The sequence below is a fragment of the Mus caroli genome, chromosome 5, assembly GCF_900094665.2.
Source record: "Mus caroli chromosome 5, CAROLI_EIJ_v1.1, whole genome shotgun sequence".
Taxonomy (NCBI): domain Eukaryota; kingdom Metazoa; phylum Chordata; class Mammalia; order Rodentia; family Muridae; genus Mus; species Mus caroli.
In genome coordinates this window covers 39,815,282-39,830,461 of record NC_034574.1, presented here as the reverse complement: position 1 = coordinate 39,830,461, position 15,180 = coordinate 39,815,282, and positions in this window count along the sequence as shown.

The following is a 15,180-nucleotide window of genomic DNA, read 5'->3' as shown; positions in this document are numbered from 1 at the left end:
TTCTTGTATTGTTTTCTGAAAGGCAGGTTGAACAAAGAGGCTGATTATACAATAGGACATAATTCTGAAGTCTTAAAAACTTTCCAGTTGTGCTAACTTGGCTATGGGGTCCAGCATAAGTTTCAGTCTCAGAATGTAAGAAAGCTTTTTATAATAACTTATCACCACAGAAGGACGATGCGTATTGGTGTCCAGGATAAAGAAAGAAAGACCAATAGTGGGGAGATCACAAGTGGATAGTTATTGTCACTCATACATTCCGAAAGGTGCTGAGTCTGTGAATTGTAACCCTCATCTTGATCTTTCCTATTACCTTCCAGTAATAGAAGCTTTAAAAAAAAATACAATGTTATCCAAACAAGACTATACTTTCTAAATGAGTGCAGTAAGGGTGGTTCTGTGGTTCTAGGTCAGAGGAAGGAATGCAAGTCCATTGCCACCTCCAATTGTGTTCCCACCCCACCTGTCTACTCATCCAGTCATTTAGAAATATTTATTTAAAGGTGTGGGTAGACAGATTAGGAATATCAAACTCCGCTAGACATCCATGTGGAGATGAGAGAGCTGGAGATGAGCTTATCGGTAGAACACTTGACTAGTACCCCCAAAGGCCCCTGTTTTCATCTTCATCTTCTGAGAACCAGAAGCCAGCAGGCAGCCTTCCCTGGTCTCCTGCCCGTGGCCTCCTGCTCCCATCTCCTGTGAATCCCACAGATCTTCTCCTTTTTTTTTTTTTTTTTAGATCTTCTCTTTCTAAACTCACTACACACACTTCTTGATTTGTCCCAGACCCCAAACCCAGCAGGCACACTCTACTAACCCATGAGCCACGTTTCACAGGGCAACAAGGAGGCTGAAGGCAGACCACACCTCTCCTACTGTTCCTGAGATCCAGCCCCCTAGTCTCATCCCCAGCTCTGTATTGATCTCCCTATCCTTTTGACCCCATCCCCAACAGATCATAAAGACCTTCTCTCTTAACCTTCCTTCCCCACGTCATCCCAGGATCCTTACGAGCAGGTATTTCCTGTGAACACACCAGCTGAGCAGGCCAGGAAATCAGGCAACACACAGCCTTCATACTCTCCAAAACTACAGAAAGGAAACAGAAACCAAGAAACAAAAACACCCACGCAACAAAACCAGAAATCAGCACCTAGATCTGTTATCTTCTTAAACCCAGATGCCTAGATGCCAGCATAAAAACACAATTAAAAATGTCCAGGGCAATATGTCTCCACTATAGCCCAGCTATCCTACCATGGCAAGCTCAGAATATTACAACATATTTGAAGCACAAATAAAAGACCTTAAAACCAACTATATAAAGATGATTGAGGTACTTAAGGTCATCTTTAAAGAGGAAAGGGCTGAATCCCTTAAAGAAATTCCAGAAAACACACACAAAAAAAAGTGGAAGAAATTAATAGAATTGTTCAAGACATGAAAACAGAAATAGAATCAATAATGACAACACAAACTGAGGGAATTCTAGGAGTGAAAAATTTAGGAATTCAAACAGGAAGTACTGAGGCAAGCTTCACCAACAGAATACAAGAGATGGAAGAGAGAAGCTCAAGTGTTGAAGATAGGCTAGAAGAGATGGATACATCAGTCAAAGAAAATGCTAATATTGAAAAACTTCTGACACAAAATATCTAGGAAATCCGGGACACTATGAAAAGGCCAGACCTAAGAATAATTCGTGTAGAAGAGAAAGAAGAATCCCAGCTCAAAGGCCCCCTTCATGATAAAAGTCTTGGAGAGATTAGGAATAAAAGGGACAGACCTCAATTCAATAAAGACAGTTTACAACAAGCCCATAGCTAACATCAACTTAAATGGAGAGAAACTCAAAGCAATTCCACTAAAATCAGGAACAAGACAAGGTTGTCCACTCTCTCTATACCTATTCAACTTAATACTTGAAGCTTTAGCTAGAGCAATAAGAAAACTGAGGGAGATCAGAGGGATACAAATCAGAAAAGAAGTCAAAATATCACTTTTTGCAGAAGATGTGATAGTATATATAAGCCACCCCAGAAATCCTACCAGGGAACTTCTGCAGCTGATAAGCACAACACCTTAGCAGAGTGGCTAGATACAAGATTTAACTCAAAAAAAAAAAATTAGTAGCCCTCCTATATACAAATAACAAATAGACTGAAAAAGAAATCAGGGAAACAACACTTTTCACAGTAGCCTCTAATAATAGAAAAATATTTTGGGATAACTTTAACCAAGCAAGAAAAGAACCTGTATGACAAAAACTTCAAGTCTTTGTGGAAAGAAATTGAAGAAGATATTAGAAGATGAATATATCTGCCATGCTCAGGAACTGGTAGGATTCACATAGTAAAAATGACCATTTTACCAAATGCAACTACTGATCCAATGCGATCCCCATAAAGATTCCAACACAATTCTTTACAGAGCCTGAAAGAACAATTCTCAGCTTCATATGGAAAAACAAAATAACACAGAAGAGCTAAAACAATCCTGAATAATAAAAGAATGCCAGAAGTCTCACCATTCCTGATTTCAAGTTCTACCACAGTTATAGCAATAAAAACCACACCATATTGTCATAGAAACAGTCACAGTGATCAATGGAATCAAATTGAAGACCCTGACATAAATCCATACACATATGAGCACTTGATTTTTAACAAAGAAGTCATAAATACTGGAAAAGAAGAAAGCATCTTCAACAAATAGCTATGGTCAAACTAGATGTCTTCATATAGAATAATAAAATAGATCCATGCGCACCACCCTGCACAAAACTCAAGTATCATTGGATCAAAGCTTTCAATATAAAACACACTGGATCTGTTAGAAGAGAAAGTGGGGGATAAACTTGAATGCATTGGCACAGGAAATGACTTTCTGAACAGAACACAGATAGCACAGGCATTAAAATCAACAATTTATAAATGGGACCTCAGGAAACTGAAAAGCTTCTGTAAGGCGAGGGATTCTGTCAATTGGATAAAACAACAGCCTCCAGAATGGGAAAAGATTTTTACCATTGCCACATCTAATAGAGGACTTATGTCCAAAAAACATAAAGACCCCAAGAAACTAGACATATAAGAACAGATAATGTCATTTTAAAATGGGGTACAGATCTAAACAGAGATTTCTCAATAGAGGAAACTCAAATGGCTGAAGAACACTTGAAGAAACGGTCAACATCTGTGGTGGTTTGATGGGTTCGGCCCCCATAGACTCATGTGTTACAATGCTTGGCCATATGGTGTGGCACTATTAGGAGGTATGGCCTTATTGGAGTAGCTGTGGCCTTGTTGGGAAGAAGTGTGCAGCTGTGCAGGCAGGCTTTGAGGTCTGCTATATTCAAGCTTCACTTAATTTGGAATCAGAGCCTCCTCCTAGTTGCCTGTGGAAGGCAGGCCCCCTCCTGCTGATTTTGGGATCAAGATGAAGAACTTTCAGCTCTTCCAGCACCAATTCTGTCTGCATGCTTCCTGCCATGATGATCATGGACTGAACATCTGAAACTAGAAGCCAGTCCCAAACAAATGTTTTCCTTTATAAGAGTTGTTATGACCTTGTTTCTTCACAGCAGTAAAAACCCTAATCAAGACGACCCTAACCATCAGGGAAATGCAAATTAAAATGGCTTCTAGATTCCATTTCACATTTGTCAGAATGGCTATGATCTCAAACACAAGTAACAGCTCATGCTGGAGAGGATGTGGAGCAAGAGGAATGAACACTCGTCCATTGCTGGTAGGAGTGAAAACTTTTGCAGCCACTATGGAAACCAATATGGTAGTTCAACACAAAGTTGGCAATCGATCTACTTCAAGACTCAGCTATACCACTGTTGGGCATATTCCCAAAGGATGTTCCATCCTACCACAAGGATACTTGCTCAACCACATTCATCGTGACTTCACTCATAATATCCAGAAGCAGGAAGCCGCCTAGATGCCCTTCAACTGAAGAATGGATAAAGACAATGTGTTAATTGACACACTGGAGTACTGTTTGTCTGTTTTTTAAAAAGTGGCATTATAAAATTTATAGACTAATGGATGTAACTAAAAAAAAAAATCATCCTGAATGAGGTAACCTAGAGTCAGAAAGATAAAAATGTTTATTCACTTACATAGGGATATAGCAGTTAAAGAAATGATAACAAAGTAAGAATCCAAAGCCTCAGAGAGGTTAGGTAAAAAGGAGGGAGAAATAGAATGGATTCATGGGTGGACTAGGGGAGGGTGGGGATGGAAATGAGGTGGGAAATTGGATTGGGGAAGATTCAGTGGAGGGAGAGAGTTTGAGGAGAGTCAGGTGGAATTGAGGGACATTCGGGGGTGGTGTGAAACCCTGGTGCAGTGCATTAAAGACTCCTAGAAATGGTGGACACCGAGTTTCAGCTGACCATCTCTTGTAGCCAGGTGAGGATTGCATTCAATTGAGTTGTTGGCCAAAAGGGTCCCATAGAAATCCCCAAACAACCCATGCTATTGCTAAGGCAAAGTGTTGCTTTCTGCAAACGGACAGGGGTGGGCCCATTGCTGAAGACAACACTCACACAATTCACTTTAAATCAAGTTGGTGCATACATGGAACCTTCACCCTGATCTTTTACTTTCTTTACTGTGGGAAGGTACTCTGCTGGCTACTGAAAGAGAAACATGGACGCCAACCCAGTCACAAAACCTTTGATCTACTTTGTGTCCTGACTATAAAATATGCCTGAACAGTGATGGCATAGAACTTAGGGGGGTAGCCAACCAATATCTGATTTGATGTAAGGCCCACTCTATGAGAAGGAATCTGTAACTGACACTGCTTGGGTAACCAAGAACTGGAGACTAGATAGCCCAGAGACCTAGGGTAATATCAAAGAAAAGCAATAAAGTGATTCCTCATGATATTCTGCTATAGTCATAGATGCCTTATCCAGTCATCATCAGAGAGGCTTCTGGCAGCAAACAGGAACAGATGCAAAAATCCACAGCTAGACATTATATGGAGAAAGAATCTAAGTAAATTGGAGGTCTTCATCCTTTCCTTCGGAGTTCAGGGGATGCTGCAGAAAAGGAGACAGAAAGGTTTTAAGAGCCAAGGGTCTAGAGGACAGCAGGAGAACAAAGCACTCTGAAACACCTAAGCAAGGCACTTATGAGCTCACAGAGACTGAAGCAGCAAGCCCAGGGTATGCCAGGTCCTCTGTGTCTATATTATAGCCTTTTATCATTATACAGTATATAAAACACAGTGTAGCTGGGTTTCTGCTACTTTGTAGGTTCTTCTTTTTCCCACCCTTTATCCCCTAGTTTAACCCTCATCACTAGATAGAAGAGAAAGAAGGATAGAGGGAGAAAGAGAGAGATCCCTGAATCTAATTTATTTCCTTTTGTTTCTTCTTCTTTAACCACGGCTACTAGCAAACCAAATTTCAACCTCCCTAAATGACCAACAACCACCACCACCCCTCACTTCAGGGCCCTAGCATTTATATAACCTCTGAAAATTTCCCAGAATTCCAAACATCATACACTTGTAGAATCTTATCTGCTGCTGGCAAAACCATGCCTCTGCTACAGCATGAGGCAAATCATCCATTGCTCAGCGGCTGTGGGCAGTCTGAAGCAGCCCCACATCCCTACACCTGGGATTAAAATGAAAGCACATTTTTATAAATATTCCTGTGTTTTTTTTAAAGAAACCAAAGTTCCAAAATTGTCACTACACACACACACACATATAATATATTGTATATTATACAATATAATAATTATATGACATATACAATATAATATGTTGTTATGTATTATAAATATGTAAAATTATATATGTTTATATTATAGCTAATAGTTTAGTGTTTTTATAAGATGCCTGATTATGAGAGTGAATGGGTCTCTGACTCTTGTTCTAGCTCTTGGGGAGTCTTCTTTTGGGTTATCATTGTCTAAGTTTGACATGATAATTTTTTGCATCATCTTATTATATATTATTTTGTCATGTTTGGTTGTTATCTCTTAGAAATTTGTTCTTTCCTAGTGAGAGACAGAAAGGGAGTGGACTTGGAGGGAGAGGAGAGGAAACTGGAAAGAGTAGAGAGAGGGGAAACCATAGTCAGAATGTATTGTATGAAAAAAGAATCTATTTTCAATAAATAGGGAAAATTGAAGAAGGAGGGGGATGAAAGGAAGGGGAGGAGAAGCAAAGAAAGAAAATCAAAAGCCAACAACACAACAAAACAAAACTCAAAAAAATCAAGACTACAAACAAACAAAAAACAAGTGGTAATGTCGAGGTCCCTTTAAATGGACATTCTCCTCAGGGGAACCCTTGCCTTCAGATCAGTGTCAAGGACCCTACCTGGGGTAACATGAGAGCTGAACCACACAAGATAGCCCCAGGAAAAATATAAAGAATAAAAACAAACAATGGACACACCGAATTTGCTATCACAGACTGAATGTCAGAGGCATATGGCCCAGGTACCCAAGCAGCTACCAACCTCAGTACTTCTCTACATGTGCGGCAGTGCTACTCCCCTTGGGCTGTGGCACAATGGTTAGTTTCCATTAGCGTTGTGTGAATTGGACATTTGTTGTTTGGTAGCATCATTGACCTGTGTATGAGGCAAATCCTACACAGGGCATACTGTGCACAGTAAGTCCACTGTATTCCCAAGAAATGCACTAATTATGTACAGTACGTCCATTGTATTCCCAAGAAATGCACTAATTATCTGCTGCTTAGGCAGTGAAACCTGTTCTGGGGTCATTGTGCAATCTCACAGAGTATCCAAAAGCATGACAAGAGTTCTTGAAGGTGGTGTGCTCATTCCAGCCACTGTTGTGGAGTGCATGTCAGGATAAGGGTAAACCTCTTAAGTAAGTCTTTCGATTCCAGTGGGTTTTTGTTTGTTTGTTTGTTTTTATTTTGTTTTGTTGGGGTTTTTTTTTGAGACAAGGCATTGGCCTCAACACACCAACAGTCATTAGGAGTTAGGTTTTAACATTTCGATGTTTGTTTTATAAGCATTTTAAAGTCATAAGGATCAGGCTACAGGTAGCCAACCATCTACTTGCTAAATTGTTGCTTTTACTTTTGCCCTTTTTTAAAATTAGATATTTTCTTTATTTACATTTCAAATGCTATCCTGAAAGTTCCCTATACCCTCCCCCTGCCCTGCTCCCTTACCCACCCACTCCCACTTCTTGGCTCTGGCATTCCCCTGTACTGGAGCATATAAAGTTTGCAATACCAAGGGGCCTCTCTTCCCAATGATGGCCAACTAGGCCATCTTCTGCTATATATGCAGCTAGAGGCACGAGCTCTGGGGGTACTGGGTAGTTCATATTGTTGTTCCACCTATAGGGTTGCAGACCCCTTCAGCTCCTTGGGTGCTTTCTCTGGCTTCTCCATTGGGGGCCCTGTGTTCCATCCTATAGATGACTGTGAGCATCCACGTCTGTATTTGCCAGGCACTGGCATAGCCTCATATGAGACAGCTATATCAGGGTCCCTTCAGCAAAATTTTTCTGGCTTATGCAATAGTGTCTGGGTTTGGTGGCTGATTATGGGATGGATCCCTGGGTCGGGTAGTCTCTGGATAGTCCATCCTTTCGTCTTAGCTCCAAACTTTGTAACTCCTTTCATGGGAGTTATTCTAAGGAGGAATGAAGTATCCACACATTGGTCTTCCCTCTTCTTGATTTTCTTGTGTTTTGCAAATTGTATCTAGGGTATTCTAAGTTTCTGGGCTAATATCCACTTATCAGTGAGACTTTTGGCCTTTTAAATCTCTACACTGAACACACAGATTCATAAATTCACAGCCTTAATTTTCTTGAATTTCAAAGAAGTTAGGAGTGGAGCTGATGAAGAAATTTGGGTTTATTTACAATTTAGTCAAACCAGAAAAAGAGAAAGGCTCTCAATTTCTTCTCTCTGCCTTCTCTGTGGTAGGATATCAACCTTGTGGAAGAGATGGACAATCTGAATATGCTGAGTTAGCCATAGGACAGATGGACAGCACTGGGTGAAAGTCCTTCCGGCTGAACATTCCTCCTGCGCATTTAGGCTCCAGGACTCCTGAGGAAATTTGAACTCCTTGGAGTCCACTTTTATAGGAGCCCTGTTTTATTCTGAGATACCGAACATAAGAGGTTGGTTGTGTAGACAGGAAAGGGCAGTAATAGAAAAATAGATGATCTTTTTCAAAGATACTTGACTTGTAAAGGTTAAAGCAGAAGGATTTTCTTGTGATAGTACTCTTGTTAAGACCTATGTAGCCATTGCCTTTACTGTAGCCATTTTGTTTTATGCCTCTAGCCAGCCAAGTTACATTGTTAGAGGGGAACATTCTCATGCCCAAATTAACCATTAAAGGCATATCCTGTTAAGTTCTATGCTTTGGTGTTCTTTGAAATTCCCCAAACCCTCTTCCTCCTTTAGATCCAACAGCAACAAATAGCTTTGTATCATTAGCTGCTGTAAACTTGGGACTCGAACCAACCACCACAACTGCCTGGCAGTACTTCTTGTACATGTGTCTGAGCTTTTATGGTTGCTATGAGTTTTTGTGGGTCTTGCTTTTATAAGCTTTCCCTAGGAAACAGTCAAGGTTGTAGCTCAGTTTCCAAGTCAGACCTGCTTGATTGATCAGTCCCAGGGTCTGCTTGATGGAGAGTTGTCTGTTTGGTGACTCCTGGGCGCCAACACTCAAGCTGGCCTGTGTAGAGACTGCTTTGATTTCCTATAAGGTAAAGTAGGCCATCTGGTCTCTGATTCTAGTTTGGGATTTTTGTGTAAGTGATCCTAGATTGTTGGACTGTGGGGCCTGCAGCCTCTGAGAAATGTGTTAACAAATGAAAGAAAAGCAAAAGAGGAAGGAAGAAAGGGAGTGGGGAAGGGAAAAAAGAGGAAAGGAAGAAAAGAGGGATGGACAAAAGGAAGGAAGGGCAGGAAATTATTAAGTATGTGGTATTTGAGCACTTGAAGGAATCAGAAACCCATATTTCAGTCCTTTCCATCATCCTGTGGCCTGGGACCTGGGTGAAGTGGATGGAGCTCCTGGTGCCATCTTGGGCTGTGAAGTCGAACACACACAGGGTTCAGGGAAAGGGTGGAAAACAGAGCAAGAGTGTACCTGGTGGCTACGTGGATATGACATATTAGTCATAGATGTGACCTCTATGCTTGTAGTCACTTGGCGTCAAAGTGTAAATCCCACATGTCAGCTGCTGTTGATTTAGGCTTGTTACATGGTGCCAGATAAATTATCGAGGCTCAGAGGTATGACGTGTCCCGTCCATGGCTAAACTATAGTCCTTGGAACAGGGATTTGGATCCTGGCCTCCTAGTTCTAGAGTTTGTACCTTTAAGTCCCAAGTTCTAGAACTTCCAAGACTTCAGAAAAGCTGGGGTGGGGGTGGGGGTGGGGGAACCAGAAACTTATATTGAGAGCAGAGAATACAATGAACTTTGAATTTGTCATCAATAGTACTGATGACCTTTTACTGCAAGGCTCAGGAAGAAAGTGTTGGTCTTTTCCTTATCTTGTTTATTTAAACTGCTGACCAGTCTGAGGGTCTGAATAGGCCTGCGCGAGACATTAGAATAACTTCCCTATCAGCTGTTTCATGGTCATCCTGTGGTTGTGATGGCCAAGTGCAGCATCTTTTTCAATTATGTGCAATCAACAAGAGGCAAATATCACAGAGGGCTTCCCTGTTCAAATCTCTTCATTTGTGGGAAAGCAACATAAACAAATGAAGTTACCTACACTGTTTAATTAGGTAATCTAATAAATGCATCTTTTTGCTTTGGTTTTTAACCTTGCCATACAATATTAGTTCCTTTCTTCTAGAAAAGAAAACACTGGGAAAGCATCTTCAGTAAGTTTATAGTCTTGTGTTGGGCTGCATTCTTAGCTGCTCGTGGCTGCCTCTGGTCACATTGGGCTGTAAGCCAAAGGCTGGATGAACCTGTAAGTCAGCTGCTATTGGAACTTGGAAGTTGTATGTAGCTCTTAGGACAACTGACTGGCTTCCCAGGAGAATGGGGACAAAGGACTCCAGAGGAAGCAGTGGGTGCTTCAGGACACAAGTGCCTGATATAATGGTCACAGTTACTCTGTACATTTTTTTTTTCTATTTATTTAAGCATGAGTATTATATGCTTAATTTTACATCAGCAGAGTGAATGGAAATGCACAAAAAAGACTCAACGGTTATATTAAACATATTTTTTATGGTCTACGTAGAAAAATTCGATTTTTAAAAAAGTTAAGTTTATTCTTTGTTTTGGCACAGCAGGTCTTTTTAAAATTACACACAAAGCCAAAGGGAACTTTCTGAATGTTTTTAGAAGCCATATTCATAAGTATGACCTGAGACTGGTCCACACTGTAGTTATTGAGACTAGCTCATTTGGATAGCTTTTGGACAGTCATCAGGCATTTGCCATGTTGAATGCAATGCAATTGCATCACTTATCATGTATGCTGAGTGAGTTCCCTGTGGCGTGTGGATCAAAGTTTGCTGTTTTAAGATAATGTGTGATAAACTTTGTGATTCACACTTTAATAAAACAATCTTGTACGTTGTTTTCCAGGGAGAAGGACTCTCATGTACAAGGTTCACTGACAGTTTATCTTCTGAATAAGACCCACAAGGCTATAATATATTAAGGATCTAATCTGAGCAAGTGAAAACAAGTCATACATTTTAATATCAATGTCCTTTCTTTCCATTTCTTTGACCCTTTGGTTTATGAATATATCATTGCTGCTATCAAATATTTAATTTTCAAGAGCTTTATTTTCTTGTTTGTGTGGGATTTGCTGTTACCTGTCTATAAACATTAGTTATGCTTTCTCTAAAACTTTGTTCTGCTCCCTGAATTGTTTGTTTCTTCTTTGTTTTTTTATTCCAATTTTGCTGTCAGATTTCCACTGCGCTGTAGAGTCATCTTTGGCTGTTTGGTAATATTTAAAAGTGAGATATCAAAGGTTAAACCAAACTGTTTTATGCTCAGGGGAGAAGCTTCGCAATAATTGTTACCCTGGATGACTGATGGAACCCAGTCACTTCATTAGCACTCCCAAAGTGTCAAAAATCTGCAGAATTTTCTTTTGGTCAGACCTTTGCCCTAAATGGGCTCTTTCTTTCATTTGTCTGTGCTTCAGTAGCCTAACTATTGGTTTTTTGGAGCAAGTCAAGAAGAAAGTGCTTGGTTTGAATAATCTAATTTCTAGCTTTTTATCTAATTTCCCTATATTCATCTAGGTACTTCTTCTTCCTTGAGCTGTTCCCAGGGACCCGAGATCTAGGGAGTCTCCAATCTACTCATTAAAATAGAAGACCTGATTTTCTGGGAAGCTGAGGAAAATACATTTGCCAGAGGGAGGGAAAACAGACGTGTGTAAAACTATTGCTGTGGTAGGAAGGTGGCTCAGTGGCTAAGAGTGCTTGGTTTGTAAGCCCGAGGACCTGAGTTCAAATCTCCAGCATGGGGCATGGCCTAAAGTGCAACCCCAACATTAGGGAGAAGAGATAGGCAGATATCAGGAGCTAACTGGTTAGCTTCCAGTTCATCGAGAAACCCTGTCTCAAGGGACTAAGGTGAAGAATAAAGGAAGGCATCTGACATCCTGCTCTAGCCTCTGGATGTGTGTACTGATGCATGCCACCCCTTACCGGTGTTCATGTGCCTCACCAGACACCTGCTTCTATGGTTTCTTGGTTCTGGGTTCATTTTCTACTTCCTAATTTGGTGTTGTGATTGCAAGAACCTATGGCTAGGTAGGTCATAGGCCCTTGTTGCAGTAAGTTTTTGCTACATCGCTTTGGCTTCTGTCAGATTGAATGTGTACACCCTCCCAGGAGCTATCTTTGGATCAGAGAATCACACACACACACACACACACACACACACACACACTAGCTTATTTTTAAAATGCCTTGTCTACCTCAAAGGCTGGGCACTCTGGAATCTTCTCCTGCTACCCCAGGCCTAATCAGGTAAGTAGTTGCTCCCCCACTTACCCAAAGTCTCACATGGCTTTATTTCTTGCAGCTCCTGCATCCCATCATTCTACCCCAAGTCATGGCAATACCCCAAGTCTGCTCCGTTCTTCTCTTCATCCTACCTGCGCAACTCTAAGTGTCCCACCCAGTGCCCAGCCATTAGCCATTGGCATCTTTTTTGATTGATCAAAAACCAATTGGGGACAAGGATCTTCAGCATCTGAACATGCAGATTCTGGATTGAATCAGAGCATTAGAACCAATCTCTATCAGGCCCTAGAGGAGAGCCTACTAAAATTACTCTGGTAAATGGCACTGAATTAAACTGACTCCTTATGGCACTGCACACACAGATTATGGCATCTTTCAGCTCTTATGGAAGAAGCTTCTTATTGTAGTTGATGGTGGTTAACACAGAGACCCACCACTGGTCAGGGTGCAGAAAATAAGAGACTGGGGAGTACGCAACCATAAACAAGACATCTATTTTATACTTCCTCCTCCACCCAAGGCCCCAGGGTCATTTTAGAAGAGGGGAATACTTTTTATTTAAGAGCCAGAGGTAACGGTTGACTGACTATAAGAAAGCCTTGGATATAACAAAGCAGGTATGCTCCCACAGCAGTTGTGACAACATGCACAAGAACTGTGCAAATCTTAACCAGACAGAATCACAGCATGGAGAGGGCATGTTGGCACAAAGTTCTGCCCCAGCTGAGGAACTATTGGTAGATGATAGCTGCTAGGAGGAGAGTTGGTTTTCTTTAAGGTATGTCCTGATAGGTTGGCCATGTGGCAGTGGATGCCCATATACCCAAGAATGTATGGGTAACACAAATTGCCCTAGCTGGATGAAAAATAAAAAGGGTACAAACATCTGTGTGGATGTGGAAGGGATGTTGGACGGTAGTCAATATACATTGTATGAAATTCTCAAAGAGTCAATAAAAAAATAAGCCAGGAAAAAAGAATTGAGGAGCTATTTCTCAAGGAAACAATATCACAGAGTGAGTAATTTCTCACACTTCTGTTCTTACTGGACACCTGCTTTCTATCAGGACTTTTCCAAGTCCTGAAGAAGTAGCTGTTAACAAGACAGAAGAGGTATCCCAAGTTATGTGAGCCACAGGAGCTAGGTATTCACTTAGGTACGTGGGAACCAACTGTGCTAGTTAGATTCCCAATACTGTAGCAAAATACCCAAGACAATCAACATAATAGGAGGAAAGACTTATAATCATAGTTTCATAGTTCCATAAACAATTGGCATCATTGTTTTGGATGTCATTACAGAGATTGTGTATTGGACTAAAGTTGTTCACTTCATGGAACTGGGAAGTAAAGAGGGTAGGCATAGACCATGTCCCCAGTGTCCCGTAACTTCCTAAAACTAGGTCCTACCTTTTGAAGGTCCCACTACTTCCCAATGGTGCCACAAGCTAGTGAGCAAACCTTTACACAGCTTTGGGGAACATTTTAGATCTAAACCATAGCACTTACCATATGGCAGGTAATGAGCTAGACACTAGAAATCAAACATAAAGAGTTGTCAATCTCTACCTTCACTCAGGGATCACATAACAAGGGAAAAAGGAAAATTTGATGGGCAACACCAATGATGTGTAGTGAGTAAGGGCTAGACAGGAAAGCCAAGGGGCTCTCACCTGTGTGCTTCAGGAAACCTGTGTTGACACTGTTGTGTGACAGGTGACACTGAAGCTACCACCTGAACAACACATGGGCTTTAAACAAGGGAGGAGAGAGGAGGCAGATGAGGAGATCATGAAAAAGCGAAAGAGTACATGAGCAGCCATTGTGACTGCAGGGTAGACAGAGCAGAGACAGTGGAGCAGGATCGGTAGACAGTTGTGTGGCTAAGAGCTGGGTAGCACTCTGGGAAGAGCTGATAAGGCTGAAGCAAGGAAGAGGTGTTGGGAATGGCCATGCTAGCTGCAAGATTGGTTTGGTAATGGACTGAATTTGAAGAGAGAAGGAGATTTTTAAAATAATCATAGACATCTGGCTTAAGCAACAAAGCAGATGCCTTGCTTTTTTTTTTTTTTTTAATAACTCTCCTAGTCTGGCATTAAACTTGATATGTATGTAAAGGTGACATTGGGTTGCTCATTCTCCTGCCTGCACCTTCTGAATGCTAGGATTGCAGGCATATGCCACCAGGCCTATCTTTGTGTGGTGCTGAAGACTGAACTCAAGGCTTTGTGTATTGTAGGCAAGCAGTCTCCCAACTGGGCTGTATTCCCAGCCCTCTGTGTCCTGCCTTTAGCTAGACAAGGATTTTCTCAGGAAAGCTGGGAAAACAGCCCTTGTATTTCCCAAGCTGATTTAAAGAACCCTGGGCCACCCAGGTCACGAGGGGGCATGCAACAGGCACCTAGATGAGTTGGCAGCAGCTCGGGTAAGCTATCCTGGAGTGCTGCCAGTGAGGGAAGCCCGAGTGCACTGCTGCAGATGAGACAGGGAGGCGTGAGATTAGCCAGGAAGACCACCCATGCTCATAGGCTGTGAGCACCACCCGCATAACCATAAGCACAGGAGAGGAAAAGAGCCCGGGAAGTCGTCCAGACAGGTAGGTGGTAGACGCCTGGCAAAAGGACAGGTGGGTGAGGAGAAGCCACTCAACAAGAATAACGACCTAAGAATCCTACAGGTTTACAATGTGGAGCTCATTCTTCATCTTGGCAAGAGAGAGTGCACTGGTTGTTGCCATCTCCAACAGGCCATGTAGAAATATAAAGCCAACTCACACCACTTCTCTGTTCAAAGCAACAGGCCTTCCCTGCTCCTTGCTTAGCAGATTCACGGGGACCTTGCACAACCCTGGAGTTGTGTGAAGCTCGCCACCTCCAAACAACCACCCATGGGCCTCATCTTGGAATCTCTGCTTTGTTGGTCACACGGACTCTTTACTGTTCCTGGGAAAGCCAGAGTTTCCTGCCACAGGGCCCTGGTGCCTGTTTGCTTAGTCAGGAATGATGCTCTTAGATTCTGCTAACCTCTTGTCTCTGCTTTCCACAGGTTTGTTTCAGTGCTACTTGTAAGTGACCCCAGCTGACACTTTAGATCATAGACATTTAGATCATAGAGTCCCTGAGAGCTCCGTCCTTATTTCCTACTTTATTATTTTTTCATAGCATCA